Here is a 13,251-nt window from a genome sequence, read left to right as displayed (position 1 = left end):
CATGTTGAGACGTCGATTGATGATACTCCGATTTTGAGTGAAGCAAGCAGTAGATACAACTTCAGCCCAAAGGTAGAGTGGTAGATTTGTGAAATTCAGCATGGATCGAGCAGCTTCAATGAGAGTTCTATTGCGTCTTTCGACTACATCGTTCTGTTGTGGAGTATAAGGAGTTGAGAAGTTGTGGTCGATTCCTTTGTCTGTGAGAAAGTTCTCAATGGTGGAATTAGTGAATTCCAATCCATTATCACTCTGCATTCTCCTAACTGGGAGTTTTGTAAGAACTTCTATTCCTTTGATGAAATTTATGAGCTCTAAGGCTGTTTCGGATTTCAGCCTTAGGAAGAAGACCCAAGTGAACCTTGTAAAATCATCAGCAATCACAAGAATGTATTTCTTATGATGAAGACTTTCTACAGTGGATGCTCCACAGAGATCAATGTGTAGAAGCTCTAATGGTTCCGAAATGGACTTTTCGATGATGACAGGATGACCCTTCTTCGATTGCTTACCATACTCACAAGCAGCACACAAATGATCATTTTCGAATTTGAGAAGAGGTAAACCTCTTACCATTTCTCCGGATACAAGATCATTCATATACCGAAAGTTTAGATGAGAGCGCCTTCGGTGCCATAACTAACTAACGTCAAGAATAGCTTTGGAGAGAAGACAAAGTTGTGGTTTGCCAATAATCATGTTGATATCAAGCGGGTACATGTTCTTGTTGCGAAGCGACTTGATTAAACACTTTTTCCGGTCTTCGGTCATTACATAGCTATACATTTTGCAAAATTCAACACGTCGATTTGAATAAGTGAGTTGAGCAACACTTATCAAATTATGTTTTAGATCAGCCACATAAGCCACGTGTGAACTAGAGAAGTTTCCGTTGGTGAGAGTTCCATAACCACGAATTTGAGAGTTGGAGTTGTTTTTATACGTCACATAACCAGCATTTGGAGAAAGCTTTAAATCTCGCAGAAAATCTTTCTGCCCCGTCATTTGCATGGAGCAAGCACTATCAATATACCATATTGTTTCTTGCTCCGAAGCACAAAGTGCCTGCAAAATTAGTGTGTGATGGAGTTTTTAGGCTCCGAATTAGATTTTGGGACATAGGCATGGGCTTTAGACTTTGATTGTGACTTAGGGACAACTTTGTGTTTCTGGGAGATATTCCTGGAATTCCTTGGAAACAGACAGAATGCTAATGTCTTTTCATCTATCCAGTAGTCATATTCAATGACTTGAATTTTCCGAACTACCTTCTTCGGATTTTTGACTTCCGGAGGGTTGGTATCATTGGTTTTCTCCGGAATTGTTGTTTCAACAATGGGAGTTTTGATTTTCCACACACAATTTTTCTTGGAAGATTTTAAGGATGTTTTCTTTTCATTTGAGGATTTTCTTGATGACACATTTGTTTTTGAAAGATTTGGTTTAAAAATTGTGCCATCAGATTTTGCAATAAGGGCAGATGAAGCATTCCGAGATTCTATTGGAGTATTTCGGATGGATTTGACAGCTACATGAGCTTGAGACTGAGTTGAGCTGATGACCTTCTTAGGTTCGACATGACCAAGAGGTTCGGAAGATCTTTTGAGAATCTTAGTGGGAACAAAGGAGTTTTGGCTATGAGTGGATACATGAGTATTCTGTGATGAACTTGGTTTGGAGTTAACAAGGAACCTGGAATTTTATCTAGTCTTAACTTCCTTTTTATGAGCATTTCAAGCTTATACTTTGGGATCTAAAATATCCTTCCTATTCAGAATTGATTTTCTCTTAGGATGAGATGAGGATTTTGAGGTTTGTCCTACTGATGGATTCTTAAACATAGGAGTGATGGGAACCAATCTAGTTTTTGATATGACTAAGGAATCCAATTCACAAGAATCAGAGGACACACAGCTTGAGACTTCAACTTTATCATCTAAGGATGCCCATACAGCCTTAGAAGTAGTGGGTTCAGTTGTCACCCGATCAATTTCTTCAATCACACAATTGTTCACATGATTACTTTTCGGAACATAGTCTACACAATTTCTAAGACTGTGATAAAAATTTGTGGTCCGATTCAGGTCCAGGTTTGTCAGCGGCGGAAGAGACGTGGAATCAGGACATGTGACAACAATTGGTTTGAACCCAGGAATTAGGGACTTAAATTGGTATGTAGTCTCCGGAAGGGGTGACATGGGAGAAACAGGGGTGTCCGAATGTTTGATACTCGGAACCTCTCCCATGAATGTCAAATTTTGCAATTCCTTCAAGGGACTGACTACTTTTCGGAACTTGCTTCCAAGATCGGGTGCTTTAGACCATGGATGAAGAAAGTTATGAGTCATTCGAATGTCCGCTTCAAGCATGTAAACAGAATTATGCAAAGCATCTAGTTTTGCATTAAGACGTTTGTTATCAGCAATTAAAACATTTTGTTCAGAATAAGTGATTTCACATTTATCTTTCAAAATGATACATTCATCATTTGACATTACAAGCTCATGCTCTAAAGACTCGATTTTCAATTTTTTATCCTCAAAATGTAACCTAAGACGATTTAGTTCACAATCCTTCTTCTCACTGGCTTCTATGGCAGACTCATAGGCTTTATAAATGGTGTTCATATCTGTTTAGAGTTGGGTCAGATAAGGTTCACAGAGAGATAAATCAAAATTATTATCAGAGATCATAGATTTTACCTGTTGAACGATGCTTCGGCCAGGTGGATCGTTGGTGGCCATGTAGCAGTGGTGAGATTCAGTAACATCATCATCATCTTCGGACCCAAAAGACCAGTATCCTTCATCACATTCAACCGTTTGTCTTGCCATCAAACAAATGTTTCTTCTAGTAACCATGTCGTCATCATTATCTCCGGATGACCAATATCCTTCAACATCTCTTGAAACAGTTGTAACAAATGCTTTCTCACTTTCAGCCATCTCGTGAGCTCTACGGATGTAGTAGGTGGAGTCCTTGACCTTTGGCTTTAGTGGAGCATCAGCTAGACAATCTTTAGCAAAATGATTTGCATGTATACACTTATGACACACAATCTTTGGTTTGTCTGATTTGGAATTTTGAGAGGGTTCTAGAGCAGTGTTTTGTTTAGTGATGTTTGGTTTATATGCCGGAGGATTTTAGGAAGTTGGTTTAGGTTCCGGAGCAGAGTGATGTTGAGGATTTTTATGGTGAGGAGCATTGAATCGGTTTTGGTATGGTTTGTAATAGGAGTTTATCGGATGTTTGTACTTCATTAAGAGTAAGGCGAACTCCTGTTGAAAACGGAGTTCAGAGTTCATGGCTTCAAATTCATTAACTGTTAAGGTTTGTGTGGACAAGGTAGGCGCGAAAGTTTGAACCAATGGAACAATGGGTGTGAAGGGATCCGAGGTGGATGAGTTCGGAATGCTTGGTTCAAAGGAACTAACAAGGGCAAGAGGACCTCCGGAGAGTTCCCTTATGTTCTGAGCAACATTTGATTCATGTCCTTGAAGTTCATCAAAAAGTTGATAGAGCTTCAACTTTTTCAATGAACCATTGCTTTAGAGACAAGATTTCACATTTCCCCATCCTTTGCCGATACTGTTAATAAACTTGAGAGTGTACTCCAAAGGAGTTCGAACAATCCCATGAGCAGTCATGTTGTTGACAATGATTCGGTAACGACTGGAAGCGGAGGCCATAGATTCACCTGGAGTGGTAGTGAAGGTGTCGAAGTCATTGACAACTGAGGTGAGGCGCTTGTCCTTCATGTTTTCGGAACCTTCAATTAGGTCCTGAAGAGTGTTCCATATCTATTTGGAAAATTTGCACAGCTTGATATGCTCGAAGAGTGAGGGAGGAACACCAAACACCATTTCATAGAAAGCAACTTGATCAGCGTGCAGCTTCTCGATATCATCAGCAGTTAGAGGAGCTGGGCGAGTTTCATCTTCACGCATGAGCTGAGTAGTTGCATCTCTTACATCTGTTCTTACAGGAACATGTGGACCTTCAGTGATGGATCTCCATATTTCTTCACCTTTATCTTTGGCAATTAGAAATCTTTCCATTCTAACTTTCCAGTGATCATATTCTTCCACAACTAGTAATGGGGCACGTGTAGGGCCACCCACACTATTTGCGATTTGCATTGAAATCATTTGCTGAGGATTAGAAGCAGCCATTGAAGTTAAGATATCTTCAAGCTAAAGTGGTATATAGAATAAATTTTATCCTTGACACGGAAATGGTTGAAACACCAAGGTAATTTCAAACCAACTATAATCTGATCTTTATGGATTTAAAGGACAACCACTCAAGCTCTGATACCAATTGTGAGAACAAGATCGATGCGTAGGGACAATGTTTGAAAATACAAACCTTGAATGAATGCTTAAGATCAATGTCTGCTTGCTAATAAATGTTCTAGTCAAGTCTTGAAAGACCAGACAAGTCTAAGTTAATGTATTCAACAAATGATCAAGACATAAATGATGATTGTGATTAAATGATCAAGGTAAAGTTAATAAATGAAGAACAAGAATGTTTTGAATGAACTTAGTATGAATGCCAAAAGTGAGTAAAAAGATTCGTAGTTGACTTGTATTGAATACTCCTATAAATAGGAGTGAATGTTACAGCGAATTAACCCAAGTGTTTACATAGGACCGGACAAAAGAAATAAGTCTGACATTCTGATTGTCCAAATACAACTTTAGACTAAGTCCTATGAAACGTTACATCAAATACAATACAAAAGTAATAAATACACAAAAGAAAAAATGACTTCATTCCGGACAAGTATTATTTCGGACATGAAGTGCATCAGCATGCATTTCGGACATGAGGATCAGCTCCGGAATGCCTTCATTCTTCTTTCCTTCTTATTTGGTCCGGACAGGTTCCGGACATCTCTTTATTTTGGAATTCACACACTTCGGAATAAGGAGTTAGGATTGCTAGAGGTTCACTTTCAGGTTCTAACACTTTCACATTTGACCATTTAACATGTTTTGTGTCCACATTCGGTCTTTATAATCGGCCACTCCAGGTTAAACCGGAAAACTGACTTAATAGGGTAATATATTTTCCAGTTTGTACTTATTTAGTCCTTAATGTATTTGTACATATTGTAACATCCCGATTTTAAACCCATATTTTTCATTTTTTATTTATTTAAATATATCAAAGTATAATTAGTTAATTACATTATGCGGAAAACATGATGCGAATGCGCGTGTGTACAGTTGAGCCTTGCCCTTCTCACAAAACATTGAAGTACTTGAAAAACATTTTTATTCAACTTGGTAAGCACGATGCTTGGTGAGTTCACCAAAATATCATATAACACAATATATATATATATATATATATATATATATATATATATATATATATATATATATATATATATATATATATATATATACATGCATACAAACAATGGTTCACGATCTACCAATAATCTGTGTATCTTAGACTTACAACCCGACCATTTCGTCTCAATATGGGTCTATGTGTACTTACGGCCTACACGTCACTTTGTCAACACGGGTCTATGTGTACTTACACCCTACATGTCATTTCATCAACATGTGTCTATGTGTACTTACGGCCTACATGTCATTTCGTCAACATATGACCCTATAGGCTCCCAACCTTTTTATAGTTCCACCACCATCCCCTAACTAAATCTAATATCATAACAATTACGCACATAGAGACTTCACTTTAAATTCTATTAGTACATGCACATTTATTCTTTCTACTCTACTTAACCACATAAAGATTATACAATTAGCTCTTTTCTACTAGCTCTCTATCCTAACATACATGGATATATATTGTACTACATGGTATAGAGAGATAACTCACCCAGACCATCACTTAGACGATTGACAGCTATCTAGGTGATTCTACTGGCAATCCAACTTGCGGTTAACACGCTTAACAAGTATTAACCTAAAATACTATAAGTTATCAATCTCTATGACGATCTAGTAATGAAAGCTAGATCTTTCACTAATCTCAATGAATACTATTAGTTCTATTAAATAAGAATCAGCCAGACATGACAGTTGGGAGGTAGGACCATTTCGACATATATCCTTTCTGAAATCCAACAACAAAACCAACGTGACCATTCACGATACCTTTCCCGTAAATAGATCAATCAATATTATGATGGGTATTACTGATAAATCTTGTTTACACATTTATAAAAATGACTATGAATATAAGTATAAGTTACACTAAAAGCTTAATAAGTGTAGCCTAACTTTCAGAGAGTTTCTAGCAAAAACCAGGAAGATGGTAGGCATGGCTTCGATATCGAGCACTTCTATTTTCCCAGCCGTTTGCCCCAGAGTTTCACTAAAGTGGAGTCCTTCAGACTCCCAAAAAATACTCCAAAATTCAGACCACGGAGAGATATGTAAGAGAGTTTGGTGTGGGAAAGCGAGGGTACAAATGAGGGTATTTATACGCGATTTTTTCCTAGTGCGCCGTGCACATATAAGGAGTGTGTCACGTGCTCCTGGACGTCGGTCCTCTCGGATTATGCCACGTGTCATAATTCTGGTGGTTTGCGTCCCACCTTTTAGAATTGTTGCGTGCCTCGCGCTTCGAGATCTGTAATTTTGATTTAGACTCAGTAGTCTATTTATCACTTTATTTCTAAAGTTATATTTTTAACAGAGATAGACTGTTAAATTCCGGATAAAAATCTTAAATTTTCCGTACGACATATGTTTTGTCTTTATATCGACGGAATTGTATCAACAAGATCTTTGACTCTTGTTTAGATTGTTTCGGCTAATAATCAACCGATTTCTATTTCTATTTTTGTGCCGCACACCATTGCACTGAAACTTCTAGAATCATAACTTCCTCACACAAAGTCATATTAATACATTCTTTTTATGTATGCACTCGCTTTTACGATCACTGCGACTTTCATCAAGACTATTTATCCTAAATAGTCCTCTATGAAAAACTTCTATTTACATAGCTGGTCATTTATAATATAAGGCAAAAATGGGGTTGTTGGGAATAAATCCAAAATGACGAATGCGGAATTTCAAGAACAATCAAGAATCAATCACCATCATATGCAAGTAATATAAAGGTTTTTGTGTATATTGATTATGAGATGAGCGTACAGAGAAAACTCTAATCTGGTAAAAAGCTTACACCAAAAGTTAACCTAATGATTATTTATAGGGTACAATAAAAATATACCATAAATATAAAATCTATGCCTTAAAATAAAACAAATGTCTTAGAAGAGCTCGATTAAGAACTTCTACTATAAAGGCATCGTAGGGAATCATAAAATGATTAATGCTAAAAAGGCTTCCCTAAATAACCAAATATGTCAAATTAGTTTCAATATCTCAAATACTCAACAATCTTCCCTTAGATGTTGAAACTGATGAAGATCACGATTTTCGATCTTCTTGGCATTTCTCCCCCTAAATTGTGATACTCATCAGCACATGGGGTCTTCAAAGCGAGAGAAATAAAAACAATCTTCCAAATACGACCTCCCCCTTGAATAATCATCACTCCTCCTTGAATCTTCAACAAATGTCATGGAGAGAATCCAAAAAGTTAAGAAGAATCACCAACAATCTTCAAAACCCGTCAGATTTGATGAAATAAATCCCTTTAGAATAAACCCAATTCTCAAAAATTAAAACCGGAAAAATAACAAAAATTAATTTGGTATTTGCCGATATTTAAATTTAGACAAAAGAATAGAATAAGAAGCAATTATTTAGAAGGGTTTGAAAAAAATAAAACCAAAGAAAAGGATAAGAAATGAAAATATTTTGGTAAGAAGGGGTAAATGATAGAATCCCAAGAAATTGAAAAGAATTGTGGATATGGGATTAAATCTGTGAACTTCTAAAAGTCAGGGGGCAAAAGTTGAAAATATAACCCATATTCTTCATTTTAACGCTGAAACTATCAAAGGTGGGTTAAATATGTGAAGTCTGTAAATAGTTGAGGACTGGAACAATCAAAACGCTGAAGGTGCAGGGACCAAGATCTTCTTCACTGGAACGGATGAACCACGTCTTTTGACTAGAAAAAGTCAAAATCAGCAAAATACTTTCGATTTCTACTACAATAAATTCCGATTTCAGATTTTGGTTTTGATCCGACGACAGTCTACTTGAAGTTCCGATTTGAGATATCCAATTCCAATTCCGATTGATGATTTGAAAGGTCCGATAATCCGATTATGAACCTGGGAATGCCGATTCCTGTTTTCAAACCAAATCCAAATCGATTACAAACACGAAACCAATTGTTGGAGTGCGAAACTGATTTCGGTTTTAACTCCCAATTTCGAATTGATTGTGATAAGATGTGAACGAATCCAATTTGAGTTATACAGTCAAGAACGAGCGTACCTTCGTTTATGCAATTTCAAAATTGAGCCAAGAACTGTGAATCGATGACGACAAATGGAGGACTGAACGAATGTCTGAACTCCTATTCCAATTTCAGTTTCGTTTTGGTGTCTTTAGACGAGAGACGAACTTCCGCATCTTGATTTGTCAGGTTCGTTTCGAATCTATAATCCCAGTTTCGTTTGCATAACAATGACTATGAGAGGTTCACTTCAAGTTCAATGGAGCGAATCAAGGCAGCCCTGAATCCATAACCTCTCGCTCCGAATCAATTAATCAAGGACCGAAAGCGAATCTCAGGTTCGCTTCAATTTCATACCCAAAGCGAACGCAACCGAACGTTCGGTTCCATTCGGTTCCAATTTTTGGACACTAACCCAGGTTCGCTTCTTGACCTTCGCTTCACTACGCTCGCTTCAATGACTTTCGCTTCTCGATTTTCGTTTCTTTGAGTTTGGCATATTGTTTGTTCATCATATCCGTTTCATATATATCGTCGTCAAATGTGTACCTTCGTTAGCAATACAAATTAAGGAAATCATCACAGTTACGTTTTTCACCCCTAAAGAATCAGTGAAGAATCAAATGCACCCAATGTACAGATCAAACTTCATCTTTTGAATTTAAAAAGTTCCAAATCAGCCCGTGCTAAAAGTACATATGACAGTTTGCATCCACTGTTCACTGCAACATGTCAGAATTTTACCCCTTTTGCAGAAAATGTCTCTTTTTCACCCCTTTTTCAACTTTTGTCATTTCCAACAATTTAAAAGATCAAGAAATTTAATTTCTTCAACAAGATTTTACCTTTTTAACTAATTTTACACCAACTTTTGTCCTCATTTTTTTATGAAATGACAAAACTTTTATGGGACTTTTGGTACCCATTTAAGGTTCAACATTGAACTTGGTTTCTTGAATACCCACTTATTTAAAGAAAATCTATCATCTTCTGAAAATAATACCCTCATTTTAGTTGGAAAACAAAAATTTCCATAAATTTCATTAAACCAACCAAATTCTCTTTTCTCTTTTCTCTAACTTCTAACCATTTTATTTGAAGAAAAATGAGAATTGAAGTTTCTTTGAACATGCTTGACTTCAACTTTCTCAATTTTTTCACAAGCATTAGGTACTTGTACCTTGGGCATCAAAACCTTCTTCAGTTTAATCTTGTTCTTCTTCCTCTTCTTTCTTCTATTCTGATTTCTAGGCTTCATAAACAAATTTCGGATCTGAACAACCTTTTCATCTTTCTGAATCTGAACATTTGAAGACCTTTGAACACAATCCTTAGGAGTTTGATAAATCTGAACATCTTGAATTATTGGCTTTTTGTAAGGAATCATTCCTTCAAAAACATCTTCAGAACATAAAGAATCATCTGTTTGAGTTCCAATAGAACAAAATGTCTTCACTTTCACGATTTCAGATGAATTTCTTTGAGATTCGACTTCTGAAGTACCAGATTCGGAATGTAACTCATCTGAAACACATGAACCACTTGACTCCCCCTTAACAAGAACATCTGGAGTCATCTTTTCTTCAGAAACATGACGAACATTATGAACTTTAGCAAGAACATCAAGAGCATATTTCTTTTTCTTTTCAACTCTTTTTATCTCCATCGTCTGTTTATTTTCTTAATCTAAATGTCCATAGATAATATGAAATTGTTCTACTATTCTCTCATTTTCTCTTAACTCACAGTAATTAATAGATGAGTATGCAAATATTTTTTTTTATCAACAAGAAGATTATACAACTCAGGAATATCATTCAACATAGATCGACCACTGATTTGAAACATGGTCACTTTGTTAACACCATAGATTGGTTTAGTAACCTTTAATCCAAGTTCTAAAATGGAGTCAAACAATAAATTTGTTTTATCCATTAGGGCTATGTTTGGCGTACAAGCTGAAAAGCTAGCTGTTAGCTGAAGAGCTAGTTGATAGCTGAAAAGCTAGCTGTTAAATAAAAAGCTAGCTGATAGCTGAAAAGCTAGCTGATAAAAAATAACGTTTGGCAAAACTAGCTGAAAAGCTAGCTGAAATATATAAAATTACATAAAAGGACATGTAGGAGTATGTGTTTCTATAATTAATTAAGGGGTAAGCTCCTAAAAAGCTAGTCTAAGTAGCTTTTCAAAAAGCTAACTTATAAGCTAGCTTAAAAGCTACTTTTTTGCTTACTAAACACGACGACATAAAAAAGCTCGAAAAATAAGCTAGCTTATCAGCTAGCTGTGGCGCGCCAAACACAGCCTAGATCTTCAACAAATGACAGAACTTGAAGAGAGAGAAAGTAGATCTGATAAGATTTTAGAGAGAGAAAACGGATCTGAGAAGGTTTCTAGAGTGATAAAGTAGATCTGAACACAAATACTTTGACAAATCACGAAATTCTTCTTCTTTTTCTTCCAAAACACGAATTAAGAACAAATTATATGATAGAATGGGTAGAAGAAACAGATCTGAACAAGATTTGGCAATAAAACGAAGTAGTAGACTTTTTCTTTTCATAAAAATTACAAAACTTGAAGAACAAGGTGAGATTCAAGATAAAATTTCGCCATAAACAAGATCGATTCTTGCAAAAATCGTTGATATCTACAAGAACCCGCTCTGATACCACTTGTTGGGAATTTTTTGGAGTTTTTCAATGATTTCCGTCCCTATTCCATAAGAAATGACCATGCTGCCCTTTACTTGGTTTTTTATAAATACTTATTATCATATAATGTTTAACTCATACTAAATTCCATTCCATGACTTGAAGCTTCGCGAGGAGTGATTGTATAGGCAGAGCACAATAACATGATGTGACGAAAGTTCGTCTTAAGGAATCAACTGGAGGTTTAGCATAATATGGTGTTGGAGGGTAATATTGGGAAAATATAGGTTTCTAAATTTGTATTTGATTTGGGATTGATTTTTGTTGGCAGTCACCTGATGAGTTAGTTTAGAGGGCATATAAATTCGAATGACAAAACTACCCTTCTTAAGTTGGTGGCTAATTTTCATTCGTTTTAACTTTCACCTGTTGATGGAAGGACATTGATGGATTACATGCACTCAAGGATTTTGCTTATGATATCCTTAGGTTGAGTGGCAAGTTCATGTTTTTATACCAATTATATCCTTGGCATTTTTATATAGCAATCTACTTTGCACACACGGATTCAATGATATTTTTAAATAATTTTTCAAGTTTATTTATATTTATACATTTACATTCATTGTAAATATATATAATTGAAGAGGCAAGAACAAAAAACTCCTAAGAGAAAAAAGGACCAAAGGTAGTGAAACTATACCTCAGGTGCAACTTTGCACAATGAAAAAAGAAGCAACTCAACAAAGTCTAAGGCTCACATGTTTGTTAATTATTCACTAAAAAAAGATAATTTAATCTTATAATATAAATATGTTGTTTTAATTACATTTTTTTTGGGTTGTAGTAAATGAAGGATGCAAACATCAAATCTCTGGAAATATTATGTCTCTTATGAACATGTTAATCTATATCATAATGGTTAGCGTGTTTACATAATTAATAGACAAAGTTGTAAGTATAGTTTCCCCTGTTTCAGGTTGCAAGAAGCAATAACATACAAAGTATTATTTGTTTATTTTAACATCTTCATCTAATTTGTTTATTCTAAATTTTTCTCAATTATAAGTATGTCATCTAAATATAAGTTTGTTTTTGCATCGACTTGATGTAATCTATATATGATCTTTTTCTTATTTAATGTTTGTATGGTGATGCAGGTTAATGATGCGAGATGATTGCACCACTAAATTGGGTAGAATTTTCAATTTAAAACATTGATAGAAAATGTGAATGGAAGGTGTGTTGTTGCTAACTAGCTGCTTTCACATGGTTGGAGGTTTGATAATAATTTATATAAATTCTTTGTACTTTTATAATATATGAAAATTTGTATGTGTTCTTATTTTCATCCTTATCAAACATTTTTATATATTAACTTTTTTAATATGGTAAAATATTTTTTTATATGAAACATATTTACTACTTTAAATTTAAACTTATATATTATTTTTTGAAAAAATGGATATATATATTTTAAAAACCAAAACATGTGAAAACGGAGAAACCTTAATGGGAATCTCCCGGATGCATTTACCATGTCATGAAATGTTCACATAAGAATTTCTATTAACTTCAAACACTAATATTTTTTAGACATGACAATTTAATTATATTTTAAATGTGCAGGGATTTATATTACTATTTATTTGAGCCCATCTCCGTCAAATAAGACCACCAAACTGTGACATTTGATGGAAGTTGTCAACAATTTCGCTAAAACAAATGATCATGTCACGTTATTATCCATTAAAGTGTTCACTTCGAAAATGGGTGTTTATTAATGGTTTAAATTGATAGTGGATTTTGGATAATTGTATAATAAAGTTTTTTTTTTCCATTGTATTCTTATATAAGTCAATCAACATTTTTTTAGTTCGTTGTTTTACGTAAGTATTGTCCAAGTGGTTTTTTTTAATATATTAATTTTCGTTCTAAAGAAAAATTAAATTGTCTAAAGATAGTCTTTTATTCAAAAGTGTTTGAATCTTTGTTTTAGGGATAAATCTAAATTGTTTTAAAAACAATCATTTATTCAAAAGTGTTTGAATCTCGGTTTTCGAATAAATCTTTCTGATTCCAAAGACTTAATAATTCAAATTGTTTTAAACTAGCCTATTAACCTTTTGTCGATAACTTTTCATGTAGAAATTTTGGGACAACGCTAAACGGAACATAGTTCTCATTTTGATGCTTAATCGTACTTTGAATACAATAAAATGAATGT

At 34.8% G+C, this 13,251-nt stretch overlaps 1 long non-coding RNA gene across 1 annotated transcript; it reads right to left on the bottom strand.

Moving 5' to 3' along the window:
* Positions 1-7,104: 7,104 nt before the first annotated feature.
* Positions 7,105-9,045, bottom strand: LOC128133050 (uncharacterized). The gene is made up of 2 exons (XR_008231242.1): positions 8,409-9,045; positions 7,105-8,258 (listed from the first exon to the last, which is right to left on the bottom strand). It is a non-coding gene; the product is annotated as an uncharacterized LOC128133050 (long non-coding RNA).
* Between the last annotated feature and the right edge of the window lie 4,206 nt (positions 9,046-13,251).

Source organism: Lactuca sativa, chromosome 3 (assembly GCF_002870075.4).
Source record: "Lactuca sativa cultivar Salinas chromosome 3, Lsat_Salinas_v11, whole genome shotgun sequence".
Lineage (NCBI taxonomy): Eukaryota > Viridiplantae > Streptophyta > Magnoliopsida > Asterales > Asteraceae > Lactuca > Lactuca sativa.
The sequence above is the reverse complement of the archived record's forward strand: the minus strand, read 5'-3'. Positions and strand labels throughout refer to the sequence as shown.